Source organism: Xiphophorus hellerii, chromosome 21 (assembly GCF_003331165.1).
Source record: "Xiphophorus hellerii strain 12219 chromosome 21, Xiphophorus_hellerii-4.1, whole genome shotgun sequence".
Lineage (NCBI taxonomy): Eukaryota > Metazoa > Chordata > Actinopteri > Cyprinodontiformes > Poeciliidae > Xiphophorus > Xiphophorus hellerii.
Genome location: NC_045692.1, coordinates 22,752,737 through 22,776,012, shown reverse-complemented (window position 1 = coordinate 22,776,012; position 23,276 = coordinate 22,752,737). Strand labels below are relative to the sequence as shown.

The following is a 23,276-nucleotide window of genomic DNA, read 5'->3' as shown; positions in this document are numbered from 1 at the left end:
TCACCAAGATCTTGTATTGATGATGGGAGAGTCTGACCACTGCGCAAAGCCTTCTCCAGCACATCCCAAAGATTCTCAATGGGGTTAAGGTCTGGACTCTGTGGTGGCCAATCCATGTGTGAAAACGATGTCTCATGCTCCCTGAACCACTCTTTCACAATGTGAGCCCGATGAATCCTGGCATTGTCATCTTGGAATATGCCCGTTCCATTTGGGAAGACAAAATCCATTGATGGAATAACCTGGTCATTCAGTATATTCAGGTAGTCAGCTGACCTCATTCTTTGGGCCACAATGTTGCTGAACCTAGACCTGACCAACTGCAGCAGCCCCAGATCATAGCACTGCCCCCACAGGCTTGTACAGTAGGCACTAGGCATGATGGGTGCATCACTTCACCTGCCTCTCTTCTTACCCTGATGCGCCCATCACTCTGGAACAGGGTAAATCTGTAGAAAAGTCAACACATTAAAAAGTTACATTAGGTGTTCCACAGGGCTCACTGCTGGACCCCAACATTATGAAATGTATTTGTGTGTGGATGGTTATGGGAAACTTTACAATCTGCATTGCAAAAACACAAACTCTTAAGTTATTTTGGTCTAATTTCTACTATTAGTGCACTTTAAATAAGACAAAACTAGCTTTTAAGTAACTGTTCAGCAATATTTAGGAGCTTATTTTAAGTAAATAATTCCTTAATATTGATGAGAAAGTTGTGGTTCCATTAGCAGATAAGTTTACTTATAACAAGACATTTTCCCATGTTATGAGTGAAATAATCTGCTAACTAGTAATTTTTTTTAATCAATATTAATGAATTACTGACTTAAAACAAGCTCCTATTTCTTGCTGAAAAGTTTCTTAAAAATTTGTTTTGTTGTACTTCAAATGTAGTAAGAAACTGGGACTAGAAATTAGCCTGAAAATAGTTTTAACATTTTGTATTTTTGAGGTGTGAAGTCTGTTGTTGTATTCTGAGACAGTTTATTTACAAACAGACGACATATAAGACAATCACCAGTTTGTCCAGGAGTTAATGTAGCAGCAAATTCACTCTAATATCAAAACAAAGATGCGACAATTTGAAAAACGGACCTCAAAAAGACTGAAAAAGTTACCAGGAGGAAGACTTTTCTCACAATTTTAGCTTTTGAAAAGCTACATCAAAATAATACATCTCGAAAAATGTTCTTTTAGACCAAATTATATGCTCAGCACTATGTTTGGAGAAAACCAAATGTAGCATATTAGCAAAAATGTTGTAGCAAATGTCAAGCATGACAGTGGAGGAGTGGTGATGTGGGCTTTGTTTGCAGCTTGCACTCATTGGTTTTTATGCCAGTAAATATAAATATAAGGTCAAATGTGAAGGTGTCTATGTGTGAACTGAAGCTTAGAACAAACTGGGTCATCAAACAGAGTGACAAACATTCAACCGAATGACTTAAAATGAAAACAATCGATGTGTTGTGATAAAAACCTGAAGACTAATACGCATCGTGATTTTACAAGCTGTTAAGTCTTGGAGTTAACTTGGTTTTTAGGAAATCCATTTTGTTCTGTTTTTAATTAACAGAACAATAAACTCATGAAGATTATTTTTGTAGAACAAAAACAAATGTGAAAGTGTCACAATTTCCAGCTGATTTAATGATGTTCTTGTTATTCAGACAGAAACTCGTAAGGTTATCTAAAATTATTTTTTCAGCAGTGCAGGTTATTTCTTAAACCTCAGAGGTATAATTAGTACATAAAGCTGCTCAACATTCTCTCTGTTGTTAAGATACTTTTTATTTATGTTCCATAAGAGCTGTGAGTAAGAGTGTATTTATAGGAATAACATCTTTTAATTTTTTTATTTTACCATTGGTACTTAGTGTTTGAGAAGAAAAATATTTGCATCTATTTGCAAAATTATTGAAAAATCAGTTTCAATAGCTTCCTAACAATGATCACTTGACGTCTTTCAGTCCGGTTTCTATGGTTACTACAGCAATGAAATTGCCCTAGTCAAAGTGTACAATGACATCCATCTGTGGAAGATCCACAGTACTGGTTCTGTTGGACCTCAGTGCAGTTTTTCATGGCATATTACTGAAACGACTGGAGAGTTGGGTCGGACTCTCCAGTCCAGTCCTCAACGACACATAAATATGGTTACAAAGTCAACCTTCTGTCACCTGAAGACTAATGTCGCCGTAACATCTAGAGAAAATCATCCAGGTGTTTATCTTTAATCCTTTTATCTGGAACAAACTTCCAGAAAACTGAAAAGATGCTGAAACACTGAGATAATTTCAATCAGAGTTGCTTCTGGTTGAAAACGACCAGAACAAGTTCTTGTTACTTCTCTTTACATTGTCACTGTAATGCAGTTTTATGTTTGTTTATTATGTTATGCTTTTATTTTGAAGGGACTTTGAACTACTTTGTTGCTGAAATGTGCTGTAGAAATAAACTTGACTTCAGTGTGATTATATAACACTCACATACAACAACATATGAACCATAAGAATGGCATTCTCTGACTTGAGTGAAGTTGGCCCCCCCACCTTCTTCAAATCAGACGAAATGGGTGTCAATCAACTCGGCTATGTTTGTGCTGGTTTGTGCAGCAAAGATTTTCGTTTGTGCAGCTATCATTTTAAAGATATAAAGAAAAATGTTCTCCAGGGGTATTTAAAATATATATATATATATATATTAAATATTTTATGTTTTTGTATAGCAAAAATTGTAATTTGTACTGCTATCATTTTGTAAGTTGCTAACGAATATGAATACTTTAATTTTAACCTGGAAGAAATTCAATTCAAACTTGGTCTTATTTCGAATGAACAGGTTGCTACAATGCCTCCCAAAACAATCTTGGTGACCTGTATCTTAGCTTCTGATCAATAGAGGGTGCTATTAGACAAACTGTACTTTTTAAATACAAAAAATAAGAAAATAACCAAACATGTGCTTGGCATATACTCAGCCCTTTTGAGGTCAATGTTATGATCGACAGCAACACTTCTCTTTGCTACACAAACGTAGCCGAGTTGATTGCCCCCCATTTCGTCTCATTTGAAGAAGGTCGGGGGGCTGGTTGACCTCTGATGACCCCTAGAACTTTTTTCTTAATATCTTTAAAATGATAGCTGCACAAACGAAAATCTTTGCTGCACAAACCAGCACAAACGTAGCTGAGTTAATTGACACCCATTTCGTCTGATTTGAAGAAGGTGGGGGGGCTGGTTGACCTTTGATGACCTCTAAAAACATTTCTTTATATCTTTAAAATGATAACGGCACAAACGAAAATTTTTCCTGCACAAACCAGCACAAACGTAGCACAAACGTTTGACACCAATTTTGTCTGATTTGAAGAAGGTGGGGGGGCCAACTTCACTCAGGTCATTCACTGCTTCTTTTATTAACTTCCCATTGAGCCACTATTATCTCACTATCAACTCTGTAGTCATGGAAACCTGCAGGGATGAACAAATCCCTCAGAAATCCAAGGAACAATCCAAGGAAATCCTATACACAAAATGTCGATCATCTGAAAAAAATGTGTTTCAATGTTGGAGGCAGGTGCCCTTCATGCTTCCAAGCAAAAATGTAGTTTGGACGAACAAACCAAGTTATGAAAACAATCAAAAGCACGAACAATAAAAAACTCAACTCAACTGGCTCTTATCCCCTCCAGCATGAAGCCACACCAGGCCACAGAAATGGATTTTAAAGGTACTGCGCCAATCCCACTTGTCCAGTATAGAAGAAAATGGGCCTCAGTTGTTCAACGATCAAATGTGAAGACAAGACAGTTACAAAAAAACCTTAAGTACAGACTGAACATCATCAGGATTTCTATCTCCTGAAAAGCCACTGATTTCCACTCCAAACTGGGATCAAACGTTCAGGCAGAATGGATTTAGAATGAACTGCACTAAACTCGACTCCCAGAACCAAAAGGAGAGTGCAGATCATAAGATTTATGACAATTTCATATTGTTCATTTCTGAAACTAAGTTTGAATCCATTCTAACTCAGAGGAAGTTTGTAATAATCCACTGATCTTTAATGATTAAAGTCTGAGATTAGTCTGGTAGGGACTGTAATCACGTACATAGAAGCAGCTGCTGCAGCATATTTGCTCCATTTATATTTAAAATATGTGAATAATTAACAATCTTGGCATCTGTGATTGCTTTAATCTGTGTGTCAGGGTGTAAAAGGTGAAAAATATTCAGTAAAAATCAATTGAGGAGGCATTGATTTGCATTTATTTCTCTTTATCCATTTCTGTGGAGTCTGAATTTTGTTTAATTAAATCTTTCTACCAAGGTTGGAGGATTTTATCAACATATTATTTGAATGCAAACTGAAAAATAAGTGATGTTCAACGTGAGGGGCTGGTTTAATTTCTTCCACAATGACTTTATGAGTTTAGGTCCAATATTATATCAAAGAGTAGGAAACTGGTATAATCAAAGTCTTGGTTTTAACCAAACCTCACCTCCTGTAGGAATCTAAGAAACACTGAAGTATGATCCGAGTTTAACCTCCTAGAGCAAAATGCCTGTCATGCAGATCTGCTGCCAGCTGAAAGATTCAAAGTCAACAACTGGTTGCCCATTAAGTTACCAGAACCAAACTGGCTTTCATATTAATTTACTAAATTGAATAAATATGGTGTAATAACAGACTTTAGTGGTTGTAGGATTTCTCTTTTGTCTTTGGTAAAAGACCACGAGCCATTTCTCTCGCTGGTGCTAGACTCTTGTGTTTGTTTTGGTTGTATTTACCCAGAATGCCATGGGGGGTAATCCACGTCCTGCTTCTGGGGCAGGAGGTGGACTACAAACCAAGACCGAAGTTTGTAGGCGGACCAGAGTCACTTTTTTGGTCCAATTACGCATTAACACATCCTCAAATGCACCACCTTTCTCTGCAAGTGGACTGGAGTCTGATTAAAGCGGATTAAGGAGGGCTGGTGTGAACGAACCGCTAAATGCATTAAGTTTTGATCATTGATGCTGGTTTGCTATTTGTCCTAACAAGCTATTGAATGGGTGGGTATATTTAAAAATTTTAAATAGTTTGTTAAAAAATGCCATCATTCTCCAACTACTTCCTGTTGTCTTCTTTTTGGTTTGCGCCATCTGGTTGTTGATCATGTGACTAGGGTGTTTCAAAAAAAGCGTTTCCATTGCAGTTTTGCAAAATCAACCAGTTTCAATATGGCCAAAAAAACTCCCCCCACAAAAACGCCTGATCCTACCGTCTAAACATTTGATCAAAAACCTGAGGTTTTTAGAAATTATTCATGTTTCAAATAAACATATTTATTTTTGAAATGTAAAATTGTGCTGTTATATGGTCAACTGTTTCGAGCATGTTAAGATTATTGTGGTAGAAAAATGTCTTTTGCATTCCTTGTCCATGTGTGTGATTTTATGTTGCTATCATGTTTGAAATAAATAAATAAAATAAAGACCATCTAACATCCGAAGTAGTTTAACAGCCTATGAATGAAAACTCTGACTACAGCAGAAAGTTTTCGGTTCCTGGTGGTTCTGTTGAGCTCAGCCCTCATTTGCTGCCATGTTTAATCACTTTAGTGATCTACTGTGTAACAGAACAAGCATCGTTTCATGCATCAGAGATCTTCCTCATTCTGTATCTCATTCAGCTGGAACACAGAAAGCCACATGGCAGTGTTTTTGTTCAGTTGCATTAAATATTCACGTTTTCCAGGGCTTGTTTTATACCCAGAGGATAATTGAGATTGCTGGCAGTCATGCATAAAACGAAAGCAAGAACGGTAAAACCACAGAAAAGCATGGTGACTGCTGTCAACTCAGAGTGCTTTCTTTGACCTCTGACCCCTCAGAGGGCGGTCTGTCCAGCTTTAAGCCGATCTGCATTCAGAGCACCGCAGCCGACTCCGCCACGCAGCCTGGCAGAGGTTTGCTGCTTTGCTGCTGGAGTAAATATTGATCAAACCTTTGAGGGGAAACTGGCGCTCCACGGGAACATTATTTTATTTACACTAAGTAGAGCTCTGAGCTGGAGAGGCCTTCTGCACTCATTTAGGCGATACTTGACTTTTCCAACGTCGAGGAGATTTCGACTCACTTCCTCCTCCATAAAGGTCTTAATATCCAGCTCTACTCCTAGATTTGATTTCGTTACACTTTTGAAATGTTAGAAGGAGATAAGAACACAGTAATATCTGCTTTTGTCATAAGACATACAAGATTAAACATTTCCAAGTCTCCTGGTGGAGAGTTGGCAAAAATAAACAAGTTACTTTCACTATTTTCCAGGCTCTTTGATCGAAAGCATATTAAGTCTTTAATTCATTTACAATAAGCTGTTAGTTTCTGTGCATATATCTTAAAACTACAGTGTTAGATACAGAATAAATGCAGACTTTAGTTTTTAATTGATTTTATATGCCAGACAAATATAAAGTTGCACATAACTATGATGGACATTTTAAACCATTCTTTATTTCAAAGCGGCTCTAACTCAGTAGATTAGAAACCTGTGGTTTCTAAGTCTTGGCAACAATTGTAAATTGAAGCTAGGTCTAGACTTTAACTGGGCCGTTCTAACACCTGGATATGCATTGATCTAAATCCTTTTGTGGCAGAACACAAATGTATGCCACACTTCATAATTTTTATTTGTTAAAAAGTGTTGAAAATCATCTGACCCTGCAACACTACATTGCGTTGATTTTTCTCATAAAATATTACTGAAAATATATTAAAGTTTGTAGTTGTGATAAGATGTGGAAATATTGAACCAGTCAGAGACATTTTTCCAAATGTTTTTAATAAGAATGATGGCTAAAAGTAAGTAATGATTTAATTAGGACCTTTCATGTGAAGCAGGTTGATAATCAGTGGATGAACATGTTGATGAGCTAAAGGGTGAAAATGTCAAAGATGCAAAAGTATTTTTGTTATGACCATAAACACTGAGTGACAGCCATTCACACTTTTCTCAACGTGTTTGTTTCACCTTTACTCGTACGCCGCTAATTAAATGATTCAAATCGTTACCATAGCAACAAGCTGTTTCTGAGCAGCGGTGGGAGTCAAGTCTCTTTTTCCAGATTCTGAGTCATTTGGCCCGGTTCTCCCTTAAGGCTCATCTGGCTCCCAAATGGCTCTTTACTTTAAATTACCACCAGTTTTACTTTCTATAAACCGAGAACGACTGATTTATCAGAACCGCTGATAAAGAGATGGCATTCAGTTTCTAATCTGGAACAAACTTCAAGAAAACTGAAAAACAACCGAAACACTGAGCTACTTTCAATCAGGGTCTAAATTGTGACCGATGAAATAATCTGACAAGTCAAGAATGACCGAAACATTTGGAAATTGTCTTTATCTTTTAATAACTCAAAAGTCGGTAGCCCTTTTTATATTTTGGATCTTCAATGATTTACAGATTTCATTAAAAATTTGCTTATTGTTGACCAGGTAAAACTAATATCTTATTTTTGAATATCTTATTTTTGCTTATTGCTACCTTTCAAAAATAATGGCTTATGTTATTATGTTTTTTGCCAAAAAAACAAAATGTACTGTTTAACTGCTGAAATGTGCTGTATAAATAAACTTGACTTGATTGAAAAAACAAACCACTTGACCAAAAGTGCGGGAGTTCTGCTTGGGTTGCTAGGTAACGGGGCTATGCTTGGGTGGGGTTGCTAGGTAACCGTGCAGTGCCCTTAGAATGTGACTCAACAATCTGTAGGCTTTTGAAAGAGATCATTTTCCAGGCAACAAAAACATTAACCTACTGCTAAAAAACAGGCGGATGTTTTTCTTTAAGTGATTGGGCTGCTTTTGGAAGTGGTAGAAACTCAAATGGACGTATACAAACGTGGAGAAAGTGAATTGTTCAGAATAATTAAAATGTAAATTAGAAATCGACATGTTTCTAAGTTTGCTGTGGAGTCACAAAATTAGCATCCAGTAATACATTTCATTTATCCAGAACAGTTTGGTGCTTTTTAGTATCTTAATATAAACACAAAACTTATGCAGCGTCCAGAGAATTGAAAATAGCTGGTGTCTATTACGAGAAAATAATAAATCAGATGTTTCTTCCTCCAGACACTTCACCCCATGAACAGAAGAGAAAAAGATAATTACCAGAGATTGAATCTTCTACAAAGATGACATTTCTAAAGGGTCGCTGGCTTTTATTAGCGCCCCGGTACTTAACTGCTCACTTCAGCTCCAACGTAACATTAGTTGTTGAGCTGAAATCTACCGGGACTCGGCTGATTTTGATATGTGACGCTACAGCGTGGCAGAATCAAAGGCTGGACACATTAGTATTAACCGCCCGGCTCAGCCGTTCATGTCTGGAAATCTCATGAGATGTTCTGTGAATCAGCCGGGACAAACTCATTAAACTGTCTGATGAATGACATCAAGCTTCCATAAACTCCCTGTTTTCAGACGTTTGATCCACCAGAGGCAGAAAAGTTCAAATTTTCCATTAAGAATTTGTCCAATTAATTCATTACAAGGATATCATGTCATTTTATTGAATTTGATTCATCTACATTGTTGTGGCTGATAATGGGAATGGAGTTAATTTGTAATGTGGGAATAAAGTAATTATTTTTCTAAGATTTTTAATATCTATTATTATGTTTGACCTTTATTGTCTTGTTGATATCTAAGATCTCGTTTCCAAGATGAAACAAAAATACAAAATACAAACACAGCAACAATACATTAACAAGTATTGTCTGTTGTTTCTTGTGAAAATATCTTAGTACAAAACTGACTTAAAAGTAACTTTTCAGCACAATATAGGACATTTTTTAAGTCAATAACTATTTAATATTGATGATAAAGTACTAACTCCATTGGCAGATTATTTAACTTATTACAAGAAATTTTTCCCATGTAATAAGTGAAATAATCTGCCAAATGAACTAAGTACTCAACGCAGGGCATTCTGGGTAAATAGAAGTAAAACAAGCATGCTAGTTTAGCGCTAATGGGAGAAATGTCTTTTAAAAGAGAAATCCTACAACTGCTAAAAGTTGATACCACTCCATTTTTGTTTACATTTTATGAAGATGGAAGTTGTGCTCAAGTGTCTTCTTCAGAGGTTTTTGTGTTCGTCAGTTGTTTTTGGTGCAGCGCCCCCACAGGTGAGGAGAGGACGCTGCAAAGGGGTTTGATTCGTTTGACTCAGAGCAGTGTGAAAAAGAACCGCAGCAGCTGAAAATGTAACAAATGTTGCAATTTTGGTCCCAAATTGAACCGAATCTACTGGACTATAAGGTTAGAGACACCACTTATAAAGCTTTAAATCATTTCATCCAACAAATGTTTGCAGCTTTCATGTTCTGTCTTTCAAATCATAATTCTCCCCACTTCAATAATTTTCATTTTTATCGTTAGAGGCACTGACTAATGTTTTTGAACTTAAAACAATGTGATTTAATCTTGATTTGTGTTTATGTGCAAATGTTACTTGCTAATGACTCCATCACTGCTTGAACGTCTCTTGTTAGCGCTGTAATTAGTCTTATCGTGTTACTGCTACGTTGATTTGTGTCTGATTTTTCCTATAACAACAGGCAGATAAAACTGAAAGGACTGAAAATGAACGCTTCAGCCACTTGTGATATAACAGTGATTAACCACCTGCAGACTTAGCATTTTCACTCCACACAACAGCTGTCACCTCCCTGATAGAGGTGCATCGATTAGAACGGCTCCAACTCTGGTTCTGCTCCAACGAGGTTTATATCACATCCAAACCACGCATTCACATTTCTGAGTGAAGAAATACTCTACAGTCTGGATGTGATTTATGTAAGAGATCCCTTATTGCAACCATGAAAGATTAAATGTTCAAACTAAATCTGTTTATATGCACCTCTCTTCGTTTATAGGTAAGAATATGTGGAAAAATTAAATAATTTAAGACTCAGATTTTACCTACGATTCCAAGTTTGGAAAATTTTGCCTTGATTACCCCGCAACCTTGGAGGGCTGAGGGTAATGTATGTGATGGTCTTCCCTCAACGTGTGGTGCTGTGGTATAGAAAAGATGAGGCACACACGTTAAGCTTTCGCCAGCATAACAGGAAGATTTATTCTTCTTGTGTGCTCAGTGCTTTCTATACCACCAACGCGACAGCGTCCCTAGCGGCCGCGCGCGGAATTGCACGGACGAAATTAAACAAAACTATCTAACTTATTACAAAACTTAAAAATACAAAATGAAAAATAATGTTGGGGTGCCTATTTTTCTACTTCTTGGTTTTTATTCACTAATAACTTGGTTTTCCACCCCTCTACACTCTCCCTCACTTAAAAAAAATGTCTCCTGACATTAACAATTTCTTGTGTGATGTCTCACTGTATGGGAGTGTACTGCTGATACACATGTGGATGGGAATATGGAATATAGGGGAATGGCAGTAGACCAGGAGTCATTGGGAAGGGTTGGTTGAACAGCAATGGACTAACACCTGCACTCCAACAGCTATATGATGGCTGGCCAAGTGTCTCATATGTTAGTCTTTCTGTTGGTCTCCCTCTTCTCTCTGATCTCCGTATATCATTTTCCACTCTGGTCTCATCCATCTCCATCTGATCCAGGTCTCTTTCACACATTTCAGATCTTTCTCCAGTTTCAGCAGCATTTCTTTTACTGACAGTTGTTTCTCTTTCAGAGGGACAGAACTCTTCAGCCGTTGCACGCAGATTATTTTGATTTTCTGGGTTCTGTCTTGTCACATGTCCTTGTTCAAGATTTTGAGTTTGGTTTGACTGTAGTTGTTGTGGGTTTACAAATCCATAACACGGGATTCTGTTCCGGAGGTTATAATGGTAAGTAAACTCTTCTTCTTCTTCATCAGAGTCATGCATTTCAGGTTCATTCTCACATCTTTCAGTTTGTTGCTTACTTTTCCGTTTTGTCCGTTCTCTCATAGGAAGTTCATCCTCCAGAGGTAGGTCGTTGACAGGCAGCAGTAGGTTTCTGTGAAGCACACGCATGGTTTTGTTACCTCTCTCTGGCTGCACTTTATAGACCAGTCCATCCCCCACTCTTTCAATCACGCGGTACACCGCCTGCTCCCAGTATGAGCGGAGTTTACCTGGACCTCCCCGTTCCGAGAGATTTTTAACCAGGACTCTATCACCTGCCTGGAGAGCGACACCTCTGGCACGTCTGTCATATTGCTTTTTGCCTTTAGCTGAAGACTTTTGACTGTTGTTGGCAGCTATTTGGTATGCCACACACATCCTTTCAGCCCACTTTTTAACAAAGGTTTGATGGTTGCAGTTTTCAGTCTCTCTCCTGGTGCCAAAGAGCAAATCGACTGGTAGACGTGGTGCCCTGCCATACAATAGGAAGAAAGGCGAGTATCCTGTCGCTTCGTGCCTCGTGCAATTATATGCATGCACGATTTGTGGCAGATGATCTTTCCATTCACTCTTTTTCTCCTCTTGTAAGGTGCGCAACATCTGGAGAAGCGTGCGGTTCAGTCGTTCCACTGGATTGCACTGAGGATGATAGGGAGTGGTGCGTGAGTGAGAAATTCCTGAGAGTTGTTGTAATCTTTGGAATAAATTATTCTCAAACTCACGTCCCTGATCATGGTGTATTTTTTCTGGGTACCCAAAACGAGGAATAAAATCTTGAAATATCTTTTCAGCTGCTGTCTTTCCGGATTTGTTTCTCGTTGGGTAAGCTTGTGCAAATCGAGTGAAATGGTCAGCGACAACCAGGATATACTCGTATCCTCCTTTGCTTGGCTCCAAATGCAAATAATCAATGGAGACCAACTCAAATGGCGCACTAGTTGTGATGGATCCCATTGGAGCTCTCTGTGGGACATTGGGATGTTTTTGTTTAATACATTGACATTTCTTGGTCACATAGTCCTCAATGTCATGTTGCATGTTCGGCCAGTAAAAGCGTTCTCGGGCAAGATGAATCACCTTGTCAGGACCGACATGGCCCATATCGTCATGTAAGCTCTTTAACACTAGTGGTTTGAGTCTTTCAGGGAGAACTAGCTGTCTGTTTAGTTCTGTTTTCCGGAAAAGTAGTCCATTTTCCACGACTAACTTGTTCCACTCGTACAACAGTCTCCTTGTTTCTTTGCACATGGTTCTTTTATCCTTTTCATTTGGACTCCAATTTCTTTGTTTCAATGATACAATCTCTTTAATAGCTGTATCTTCTTGTTGTGATGCTCTGATGTCTTCAGGAACAATGGTCATGACACTGTCTGGTAGGTTAGCCTCATCATTTTCAACAGCAAGTTGTAATGCAGCAATCCAGGGAACATCACCGCTTTGTGTTGCTTTGTTGCCTTGCCACACTGCAGACACAACTTCAGGAGACACTGTCTCAGTATGATCTTTCATGTACTGTTCAATGCCTACTGGGTATCTGGACAACATATCTGCATCAGCATTCCTCTTCCCCGGTCTATACTTGATATCAAAGTGGAAGTCGGCTAATTCCCCAACCCACCTATGACCTACAGCATTTAACCTGGCAGAACTCAAAACATAGGTCAGGGGATTGTTGTCTGTATAGACCGTGAACGTTGGTGCGTAATACAGATAGTCTCGAAACTTATCACAAATGGCCCACTTGAGTGCTAGGAACTCAAGTTTACCAGAATGGAGGTGATAGTTTCGTTCAGCAGGTGTTAAGGTCCTAGATCCATAGCCAATAACGCGCAGCTTGTTGTTTTGGGACTGATACAAGACTGCTCCGAGTCCTTCATTTGACGCATCTGTATGCAAAACAAATGGACAATCAAAGTCAGGATAGGCTAAGATGGGAGGATTAATCAGCATCTCCACAAGCTTGGACAGCACAGTTTGATGTTCAGTCGTCCATGTCACAGGTGTGCGAGAGGGAAGCTGACCTGTGTTTTCTTTAATTTTACAACCTCGACCCTTAGAAGTCTGGAGCTTGTTGGTCTTACTTGTGTCGGCTGAACTTTGAAGGAGTTCAAACAGAGGTCTCGCCAGTCGTGAGAAATCTTGGATGAAAGATCGATAATAACTAAGGAAGCCTAGCAATGTCCGAACTTCTCCAACTGTGTGAGGCTTCTTCTCCTTCAGAGCTATTACAGCTTCCAAATCTTTTGGGTCAATCTGGACGCCTTCTCCTGAAACCATCCGTCCAAGATAACGAATTTGTCTCTTGAAAAGCTCGCATTTGGCTGGTCGAAGTTTGATGCCATGTTGTCGCATTCTGTAAAAAACTTGTCTCAGATGGTCCACGTGTTCCTCAAATGTTTTTGAGTAACAGAGGACATCATCTAAATAAGGTACGCAGCACTCATCCCTGATGCCTTCTAATACACCTTCCATACATCTCTGGAATGCAGCTGGAGCATTGGTCAGTCCGAATGGAATCCTTATCCATTCGTAGAGACCCCAAGGTGTGCTAAATGCTGTCAGATGTCTTGACTCCTCACTCACAAACCCTTGGTGATATGCACTTCCTTGGTCCAAAATGGAGAACCAGGAATTTCCTCCAAGACTGTCCAATAGATCTTGAATGCGTGGTAGTGGATGGCGATCAGGAATGGTTTTACGGTTGAGCTCACGAAAGTCAACACAGAGACGCAGACTGTGGTCTTTCTTTCGCACGCAGACAACAGGTGAGGAGTAGGCTGAAACTGACTTTCTGACCCACCCTCTATTCAAAAGGTTGGAAATATAATCTTTGACCTCTTTATACAATGGTCGAGGAATGGAGTTATAATTTTTTTGGACAGGGGTGTTATCTGTCGTTGTAATCTGGAGTTGTAAACCAAGAATGCATCCAATGTCGCCTTCGTCAGATGCAAACACATCTGATTCTTCAAACAACATTTGGCGTACTATGTCCTGTTCATGCTCAGAGAGATGGTTCAGGTTGACATTTGGATGCCATTTCTCTTGTGAATGAACAGGTGTATGGTTTCTCTTTTGAGTAGAGTCCCCATCATTTAATGAGTTCACATGGGTGGTGCACAAGAGTGGATCATCTTGTCCAATGATTCGTTTATGAGACGATGGGGAGATGTTTACAGGTTTGGTTCCATCAATTTCCTCAATGACTCCTAAAGCTACCCTTGGAGGTAAGAAAATGTCATGGTTGGTTGAATTCTGAACTGGAATTCTCACCATTTTTGAAGCGCCAACAGGTACATCAACCAGAGCAGGGAATAATTCCAACCCGTCCGGCACAACGCTCTGTATGTCTGGTTCAAACAACATTACTCCTCCTCCTGGAAAAGTTCTGATACGACATTTCACTTCACAGATTTGGCCACTTTGAACATTAAGACCCTTCTTTCCAACTCTCACTGTTGAACTCTTTGATTCTTTCTGAGATGGCATAGTGCAAACCACAGAGACTAGAGTTTCAACACTATTTTTATGGATTCTCAAAGCCTCTGACAGTAAGTCCACCAAGTTGATGTTGTTTGTCTGGTCAGTGTTTCCCATTATGATTTCTTGTATCACATTAAAGCCTAGCAAAGGGCTGCTTACACTCTCTTGACTTACAAGCAATGGAACATAGAGAGCAACTGAACCATATTTGAGGCTTTTGATCTCAAGCAGGACTTCTATCCACCCATCAAATGGCACCTCTGTTCCATTAGCTGCTGTGACTTTGAGAGGGTGTTCTGGTAGTAGACTCTCAAGTGGTTGGATCGTTACATTTGGTAGAGCTTTCTGCACCCATGACTTCTCCACTATGCTCACTTGTGCCCCACTGTCCAATAGCATCTGCAACTGGACCCCATTTAGTTGGCATGTCACAGTGCATCTACCACCAATCAGCTGTGCAACATGTTTCTTCTTAGTAAAGTTGTTTTGTTTGATGGGCCTGGTGAAAGATGGTGTGTCCTCTTGAAGATGCAGCTTTGGAGTGGGATGGGACTCTGCATTCTCTCTGATCACTGGTGGTCCCGCCCCAGCGACCTCGCCCAGTTTCCCGACGGATTGTTCTTCATCAGACAGCCAACCGCTCTGTGTCCCTCTTTCCCACACTTGAAACAGTGGCTACAGCTATCCTTTTCTTGGGAGACACATTGCTGACATCTTCGTTTAGCTTCTGACTTTGCTGGATGTTTTTGGTGGGGAAAAGGTGTGTGAATGTTTTCAGTCCCTGAACTAACCATAGGTGTTAAAGCTTTCTCTGACCTTTTGGTCAGTGATGAAACCTGTGCTGTTAGCTCTTGTATGGCAGTACGATTAGCTTGGACTTCTGCCTGCATCTGAACTGCATTCTGATTTTTTTATCCATCTGCACTGTACTGACGCTGACTGCTTTTGGTTTGAGAGCCTGACCTAGTCTATTCTGTCTCTCTGTGTCTTCACCTACTGACTTTGTTATCACTTCTAGGATAAAGTCATCTGTGACTTTCTCGTCTGATAGGTGGGGTTTAAGATCTCGTCGGACATATGAATATTTTTCATGTATGCCCTGGTAAAGTGAATGTAGGAACACTCCCTGAACTAATTTCTTGTCATACTGGAAACCTGTGCTTACTTTAGAAGCAAAAAGCACGCGCTGTTTTAACCCCATCAGTCTATACATAAACTGTTGTGGACCTTCTTTATCGTGTTGTCTTGCGTTGCTCAGTTCCTGAAATAATTCAGTTCTGCTCTTATCTTTAAGATGTGCTCTGAGAAAACGCTTCAGCTCAGTTACAGTCAGACTATCTTTTGTAATCAGCATGTCTTTAAATGTACCCGGTTTAATTATTCTGAGAACTGTTCTAATGACCTCAGTCTCAGTGAAACCTTCACTCAATCCTTCATCAATTTGCTTACTCAAACAGTTAAAGCTCACATCTGAGTCAGAATCTGAGATCTGACCAGCATGAATCCGAAATTCTCTTCGTGGGAGTAATGCAGCAACATCTGTCAGCTTTACTAACCCGGTTACCTGATCAGCAACAACTGGTGATGACACTGTCTTACTGGACGCTGATGCTGCTACAGTCTGCTCAGTCTCATACACTGATGCCACTTCCTCTTCATCCACTGAATGATGCAGGTTCTTTGCTTCTTGGGCTGACTGCAGTTCATCAAGGAGGTCACGAAACACCAGCAGGCGCGACATCCCTTGGTCCTCCAGACTCCTCAGTTGTTTACTTCTTAAAAAGTCAACAATGAAGTCAAAGAGTTCCACCTCGGACGACTCCTCCCCTGGTGCGTCTTCTCTCACCTCATCTTGGCATGACACTGCTAGCTGGTGAAGCAAATCTCTTCTGGCGTCATCAATCAGTTGGTGAAGTAGCTGCTGGATCTCCCACTGAAGCTCATGTAGCGTCGTCATCTCTGGATACCTGTAGTCTTGACCTTAGGTCATCAGCTCGTGGAACATGAAGTCAGGATCCCACGGTTCTTTGTTGGATAGCACCAAGCCAGCAGGAGGCGCTATCCCGGACGAGCCCCCAAATTTGTTACCCCGCAACCTTGGAGGGCTGAGGGTAATGTATGTGATGGTCTTCCCTCAACGTGTGGTGCTGTGGTATAGAAAAGATGAGGCACACACGTTAAGCTTTCGCCAGCATAACAGGAAGATTTATTCTTCTTGTGTGCTCAGTGCTTTCTATACCACCAACGCGACAGCGTCCCTAGCGGCCGCGCGCGGAATTGCACGGACGAAATTAAACAAAACTATCTAACTTATTACAAAACTTAAAAATACAAAATGAAAAATAATGTTGGGGTGCCTATTTTTCTACTTCTTGGTTTTTATTCACTAATAACTTGGTTTTCCACCCCTCTACACTTGATTCATTCTAGTTGTGAAAAGTTGCTATGAAAATCTGTTAGCTAACATCTACGCTCTTCCTTATCTCCGCTCTTGAAAGTTCAGCCAAAAAGCAGCAAGGAAAATAATTGGCATTCCTGGATTGGCTGCTTCAATGATAGCCAGTAGCATGTCAAGTAGCATTGCGTTGAGGTATTTCAGCTGTATTTTACATATGCTTTATGAAAAAATCTCCAAATACTAAACTGTAAATAGGTGAGAGTCTACTCTCTATGGTTATATACAGTAGACCACACTTTAAACCACATTTTGAAAGTCAACATGAATTTTACTAGCCCTGTGTTTTGTTTGTATGACATATCTTAAAAGTTTTTCCACCCAGTAGTCTACTAGACTCAATTCGGATACCAAAACCTCCACATTTGTTACATTTTCAGCTGCTGTGGTTCTCTTTCACACTGCACTGAGTCAAATGACCCAAACTCTTTGAAAAACCTGTTCCCCTCCTCGCCTGTGGGGGCGCTGCACCAAGAATAACTGAAGGAAAAGACATAAAAACATCTGAAGAAGAAACTGAGTGCAACTTCCTTCTTTACAAAATGCAAACAAAAATGGAGCAGCATTTGTAGGATTTCCCTTTTGTCTTTAGCAACTGCAGTCGGGGGACCATACAGAAGTGTTCCAAGGGCCACAAATGGCCCCCAGGCCACACTTTGGACACCCCTGTTCTAGACAAATGAACTAGAGTTTGATTAAAGTGAAATAAACAGGACCGGTGTGACTGAACCCCAAGACTCACTTATGTAATACAAAGATTTAATCTAATTTAACCAAAAATGGTTAAGATTAAGCCTGATGATTATTTACTATTTACGTCTTTAAATATTACACAAAAGCATTTTCAGTTGCAGTCTGACAGGTTTGTATCAAGGAATTATCACTTTCTAACAAAGGACACTGCTTGTGCTTTCTTTCAGCAATCCAAATGAAAGCACTAATTGACCTTAACTGAGGCCCTGACTTGGAAATAAATTCCAGCATTATTTGCCGTGGCTGGGGATGCCAGGCGCTGAGTCAACACGGACTAATTTAATGCAAGCAGCTTCGAGTACAAATCCCCAGAAGCGCCGTCTGATAAGAGCCGGAGGCAGCAGAGCACAAAACGATGAAATATCCTAAAAATAATACATTTTTCAGCCTTAAATCAAGCGTAAAGAATAACGCGGAGCCACAACGCGGTGGCGATCGGTGGTCCGATCTGCTGGTTCATTGGCTGTTTGGAAGGCAGTGAGGCGAGGCTCTGACTGATAACGCTGGTTGTGGCGTTTCTCTCCAGCACATCAGGATTCAGCAGGACTCCTGGCTTAAAGATGCTGTTTGATAAGTGACACCCTGAAGAGCCAGAGATGAAGCAGCTCACTGCTTCTGCACAGCTGAGAATCTGACCGTTTTTAGACAGTTTGTTTTGTTTCTCACATCAATTTCATCATTTGCTCAACAGCTAGAGCGTTTCTCATAACAGTTATTTTTTTATTTCTTTATTATTGTTTTTAACAAATCAGTAAAAACACATATAAAAGCAAAGCTTTACACATAAGAATCAGTCATTTTAGCTACTGTACCTGTCCAAAAAGGAGTGAGAAGGTTACTTTTTTAATTTCAACTCTTTATTATTATTCTTTAATATACCTTTGTATCAAAATGAGTATTTTGACACTATCATACATAGAAAACATAATTTATAGAATCATATATATTTTATACTATATTTAACTGATTCATCTAAGAATATTCTGTTTTATTTTATTGTTTCTAGAACAACTAGGTAGATAAACTGGGGTGTTTTATGCTCAGAATAGAAGATCAGTTCCTCAAAGAAATTGATTGATGTCAACAAAAGTGTCATTTTTAGCTAATTGTAAAATTCTGATACCATATCTGTCATGATGGGTGCGTTTTGTCAAGCCCACATGCAGAACACCACACAGGAGAGCAATGTGAAATAAAGATAAATTTATTGAAAAACACTGCTGGCAGGAATAGTTGGCTCGGGTCGGGTCCAGGGAGAGAGGCTGGTTCAGGGAATCAAACAGTTCATTGATCGGCAGGTTAGAGAAGTGGGAGGGTAACTGCAGCGTCCGGGGGTTTGTTCTCAGAGGTTCCAGGTGGTCGTCTTGTCTGACCGCGGGGATCCAGGAGGCAACGGGAGTACGTCGGAGGGCGGACAGGTAGGCTCAGGATCAGCGGACGAAGAGGAGCCAGGAGGAAAACACCGTGACTGGCTAACACTCAGGCGCCGAAGGACTGGCAGTCAGCTCCTCTTGAACCTCACACTGATGAGCCAAACCCGCATCAGGTGTGGGATGACGTCATCCACGCCCTCCGACGGATGGTAAAGGCGCCATCTAGTGGTGGAGGAAAAAGAGTGCAGGAACAAAACTCCACAAAGGAGCTAAAAGACCCCGGAACATGACAGTACCCCCCCCTTAACGGTCGCCACTTGGCGGCCTAGAGGAACTGGAGGGAAGGGAGGAACGGTAGTCCGTAATGAGGGATGGATCTAAGATAAAGGAACCCGGGACCCAGGAGCGTTCCTCCGGACCGTAGCCCTCCCAATCGACAAGGTACTGCCAGCCGCGCCCTCGCCGACGGGAGTCTACGATCCGGCGGACAGAATAAGCGGGATGGCCATCAACGTCACGGGGGGGTGGAGGGGGCTCGGCTGGAGGGCAGAGTGTGCTGGTCTGGACGGGCTTGATTTGAGAAACATGGAAGGTGGGATGGATGCGGAGGGAAGCAGGCAAACGGAGACGGACAGCGGAAGGATTGATGATGGTTTCGATTTCAAATGGACCAATGTAACGAGGAGATAGTTTCTTGGACATGGATTTGAGGGGAATGTCTCGGGAGGATAACCACACTTGCTGACCGGGGGTGTAAGTGGGAGCAGGTCGCCTTCTTCGGTCAGCTTGACGCTTGATTTGAGCTGCAGTTAGGTTGAGGTTGTGGAGAGTTGTGTTCCAGATGCTGTGACAACGGCGGATGTGATGACGGACGGACGTAACAGAAATGTGTTCTTCATCAGAGGGGAGTAATGGAGGTTGATAGCCAATAGATGCTTCAAAGGGAGACAGACCGGTAGCAGCTGAAACATGACTGTTGTGTGCGTACTCTACCCATGGGAGGAATTGGGACCAGTCGGAAGGGTTGGTGGATGTGTAACAGCGGAGCATGGATTCCAGATCTTGATTGAGGCGTTCAGTTTGACCGTTTGACTGTGGATGAAAACCAGATGTGAGTGAAACTTTGGCATTCAAAGCAGAGCAGAAATTTTTCCAAACCTGAGATGTAAATTGTGGTCCTCTGTCCGAAAGGATGTCTTGGGGAATGCCATGGAGACGGAAAACATGTTTCACCAGGAGCTGAGCTGTTTGAAATGCAGTGGGCAGTTTGCGGAGGGGAATGAGATGACAGGCTTTAGAAAAACGGTCTATAATGGAGAGTATAGTGGTCATGCCTTTGGAAAGTGGTAAACCGGTAACAAAATCTAATGCAATATGGGACCAAGGACGTTTTGGAATTGGGAGAGGCTGAAGAAGCCCAGAGGGAGGTTGATGGGATGACTTATTTCGGGAACAGGTGGTGCAGGCTAGAACAAACTCACGGACGTCTTTATGAACAGAGGGCCACCAGAATCTACGGTTTACCAGAGAAATGGTCCGGCTGATGCCAGGATGACCAGAAAATTGTGATGCATGGATCCATTGGAGAAATCGGGCTCGGACAGATAATGGAACAAAAACCTTATTGGGAGGACAGTTCTCTGGTGCGGGCTCGGACTGTTGTGCTTGCTTAATTATGTCTTCTATCTCCCAGGTGACTGCAGCGACAGTGCAGCTGGGAGGGAGGATGGTGGCAGGAACCTTCTCGGAGTCATCGGGAGAGAAAAGACGGGAAAGAGCATCAGGTTTAGTGTTGCGAGAGCCAGGGCGATAGGAGATGGACAGGTTGAAACGAGAGAAAAATAAGGACCAGCGTGACTGTCGCGGATTTAACCTTTTAGCAGATTGAAGGTAGGATAGGTTTTTATGATCAGTCCAGACCAGCACTGGATGTTCTGCCCCCTCCAGCCAGTGTCTCCATTCCTCCAGAGCCAACTTAATAGCTAGGAGTTCCCGGTCTCCGACATCATAATTTCTTTCTGGAGGGGTTAATCTGCGTGAGAAAAAGGCACAAGGGTGAGTTTTATGGTCATGGGGTGAGATTTGTGATAGTATAGCCCCCACACCAGTGTCAGATGCATCTACTTCGACAATAAATTGTTTAGTGGGGTCAGGTTGAACTAATATGGGAGCGTGAGCGAAGAGGTGCTTGAGACGTGTGAATGCAGCGTCGGCCTCCGGGGTCCAGCTGAAAGGGATCTTTGAGGATGTTAAGGCGGTTAGCGGTAGTGCGGTCTGGCTGTAGTTCCGGATGAACCGGCGGTAGAAGTTAGCGAAACCCAGAAAACGTTGGAGCTGCTTGCGGGTTTCGGGTATTGGCCACTCCAGCACCGCCCGGATCTTCTCCTCAGCCGGCCTGACCTGTCCGCCCCCTAATACGAAACCCAGGAAGGAAACAGATGTCTGATGGAATTCACATTTTTCAGCTTTAACATAAAGTTTGTTCTCCAATAGTCGTTGCAACACCAGACGGACATGGTGTTTGTGCTCCTCAGGGGACTTTGAGTAAATCAGGATGTCATCGAGGTACACGAAAACGAAAATGTTTAAGAAATCTCTTAGAACATCGTTAACTAGAGCCTGGAAAAAGGCTGGGGCATTAGATAGTCCGAAAGGCATGACCAGGTACTCGAAGTGGCCGATAGGCGTCTTAAAAGCAGTTTTCCACTCGTCTCCTTTGCGGATACGGAGGAGGTGGTACGCATTTCTCAGGTCGAGCTTGGAAAAGATGGTTGCACCGTGGACGGGTTCGAAGGCTGATGAGAGAAGCGGCAAAGGATACTTGTTTTTAACCGTGATGTTATTTAACCCTCTGTAATCAATGCAGGGCCTCAGAGATCCGTCCTTCTTCCCCACGAAGAAGAAACCCGCCCCCAGTGGCGACGAAGACGGACGGATAATACCGGCTGCTAATGATTCTTTGATGTATTTTTCCATAGTTTCTCTCTCAGGTCGGGATATGTTATATAAGCGGCTAGATGGCAGAGGGGCTCCGGGGAGAAGATCAATGGAACAGTCGTATGGGCGATGAGGTGGTAAAGAGAGAGCTTTAGTTTTACTGAAAACGGCAGAGAGTTCATGATATTCAGCTGGGATGGAGGACAGATCGACAGGGTCCGCCTCCTGCTGCTCCGCCGGCGACGAGCCCGGGGGAACAGCGGAGCGGAGACAGGAGGAGTGGCAAAACGTGGACCAGGACGAGACATGCCTGTCTGACCAGTTTATTTGGGGGTTGTGTTGTTGCAACCATTGATAGCCGAGAATTATGGGAGAGTGGGAAGTGGGAAAAATAAAAAATGAGATCAACTCACTGTGATTGCCGGAAATGACCAGATGGAGTGGCTTGGTCCGGTGAGTGATCTGGGGTAGCATTTTACCGTCAATGGCGGTAACGCGCAGCGGAACTGGCAGAGATTCACATTCAATTGCCATTTGTTTGGCGAGGGTCTCGTCGATTAAGTTCTGCTCACAACCAGAATCTATGAGAGCGGAAAGGGGAAATGACTGATTATTATAGAGGATCGTGGCTGGGAGTAACAAGCGAGGGGAATTATCTCTTGGGAAATGGTCCGCCAGCCCCTCTCGTTCTACTGGCGGACCAGAAGGTTTAAACGGATCGGACACTTGGCGAGATAATGACCTGGAGAACCGCAGTAGATACAAAGACGGGCGGAGATACGCCGCTGGCGCTCCTCGGGAGTGAGACGAGTACGACCCACCTGCATGGGCTCAGGCTCCGGAGGAACACTGGGTGGTGAGACCGCTGGAGCCGAGGCAGCGATCTCCCGATCTTCCCCTGGCGAGCTCCTCCGGTCCCTCTGTTTAGCGCGGGTGCGGAGTCGATTGTCTAGGCGGATGGTTAAACTGATTAATTGTTCCAGTGTTTCTGGTTCGTCTAGAGTCGAGAGCTCATCTTTAAGTGTGTCGTTTAAGGCGTTATAATACGCACTCTTTAAAGCGGCGGCATTCCAGCCTGTGGCAGCCGCCTGTATGCGGAAGTCGATGGCGAAATCCGCTGCAGTTCGTTTACCCTGTTTTAAATTCCATATTTCACGGGAGTGGAACGATTTGTCGGAATCATGACTAAATACTTGTTTAAACTCCTTCAAGAAGTTATCAAAGGAACAGCCGTAATTGGAAGGATCAGGGAAACGGGTTTCTGCCCACATTAATGCTTTCCCAGACAACAGGGAAATGAAATAAGCGATCTTAGCTCCATCTTGTGAAAAACTTTGAGGTGAATGGTTGAAAATG

At 41.8% G+C, this 23,276-nt stretch overlaps 1 protein-coding gene and 2 long non-coding RNA genes across 4 annotated transcripts in view; 1 reads left to right on the top strand and 2 right to left on the bottom strand.

Moving 5' to 3' along the window:
• drosha (drosha ribonuclease III) overlaps positions 1-23,276 on the top strand; it is a 533,117-nt gene that overhangs the window by 338,918 nt on the left and 170,923 nt on the right. The gene's annotated exons all lie outside the window — the stretch shown is intronic.
• Positions 1-23,276, bottom strand: part of LOC116711484 (uncharacterized) — an 87,281-nt gene that overhangs the window by 38,829 nt on the left and 25,176 nt on the right. The window lies entirely within an intron of this gene.
• Positions 9,396-17,071, bottom strand: LOC116711476 (uncharacterized). The gene is made up of 2 exons (XR_004337235.1): positions 16,819-17,071; positions 9,396-10,011 (listed from the first exon to the last, which is right to left on the bottom strand). It is a non-coding gene; the product is annotated as an uncharacterized LOC116711476 (long non-coding RNA).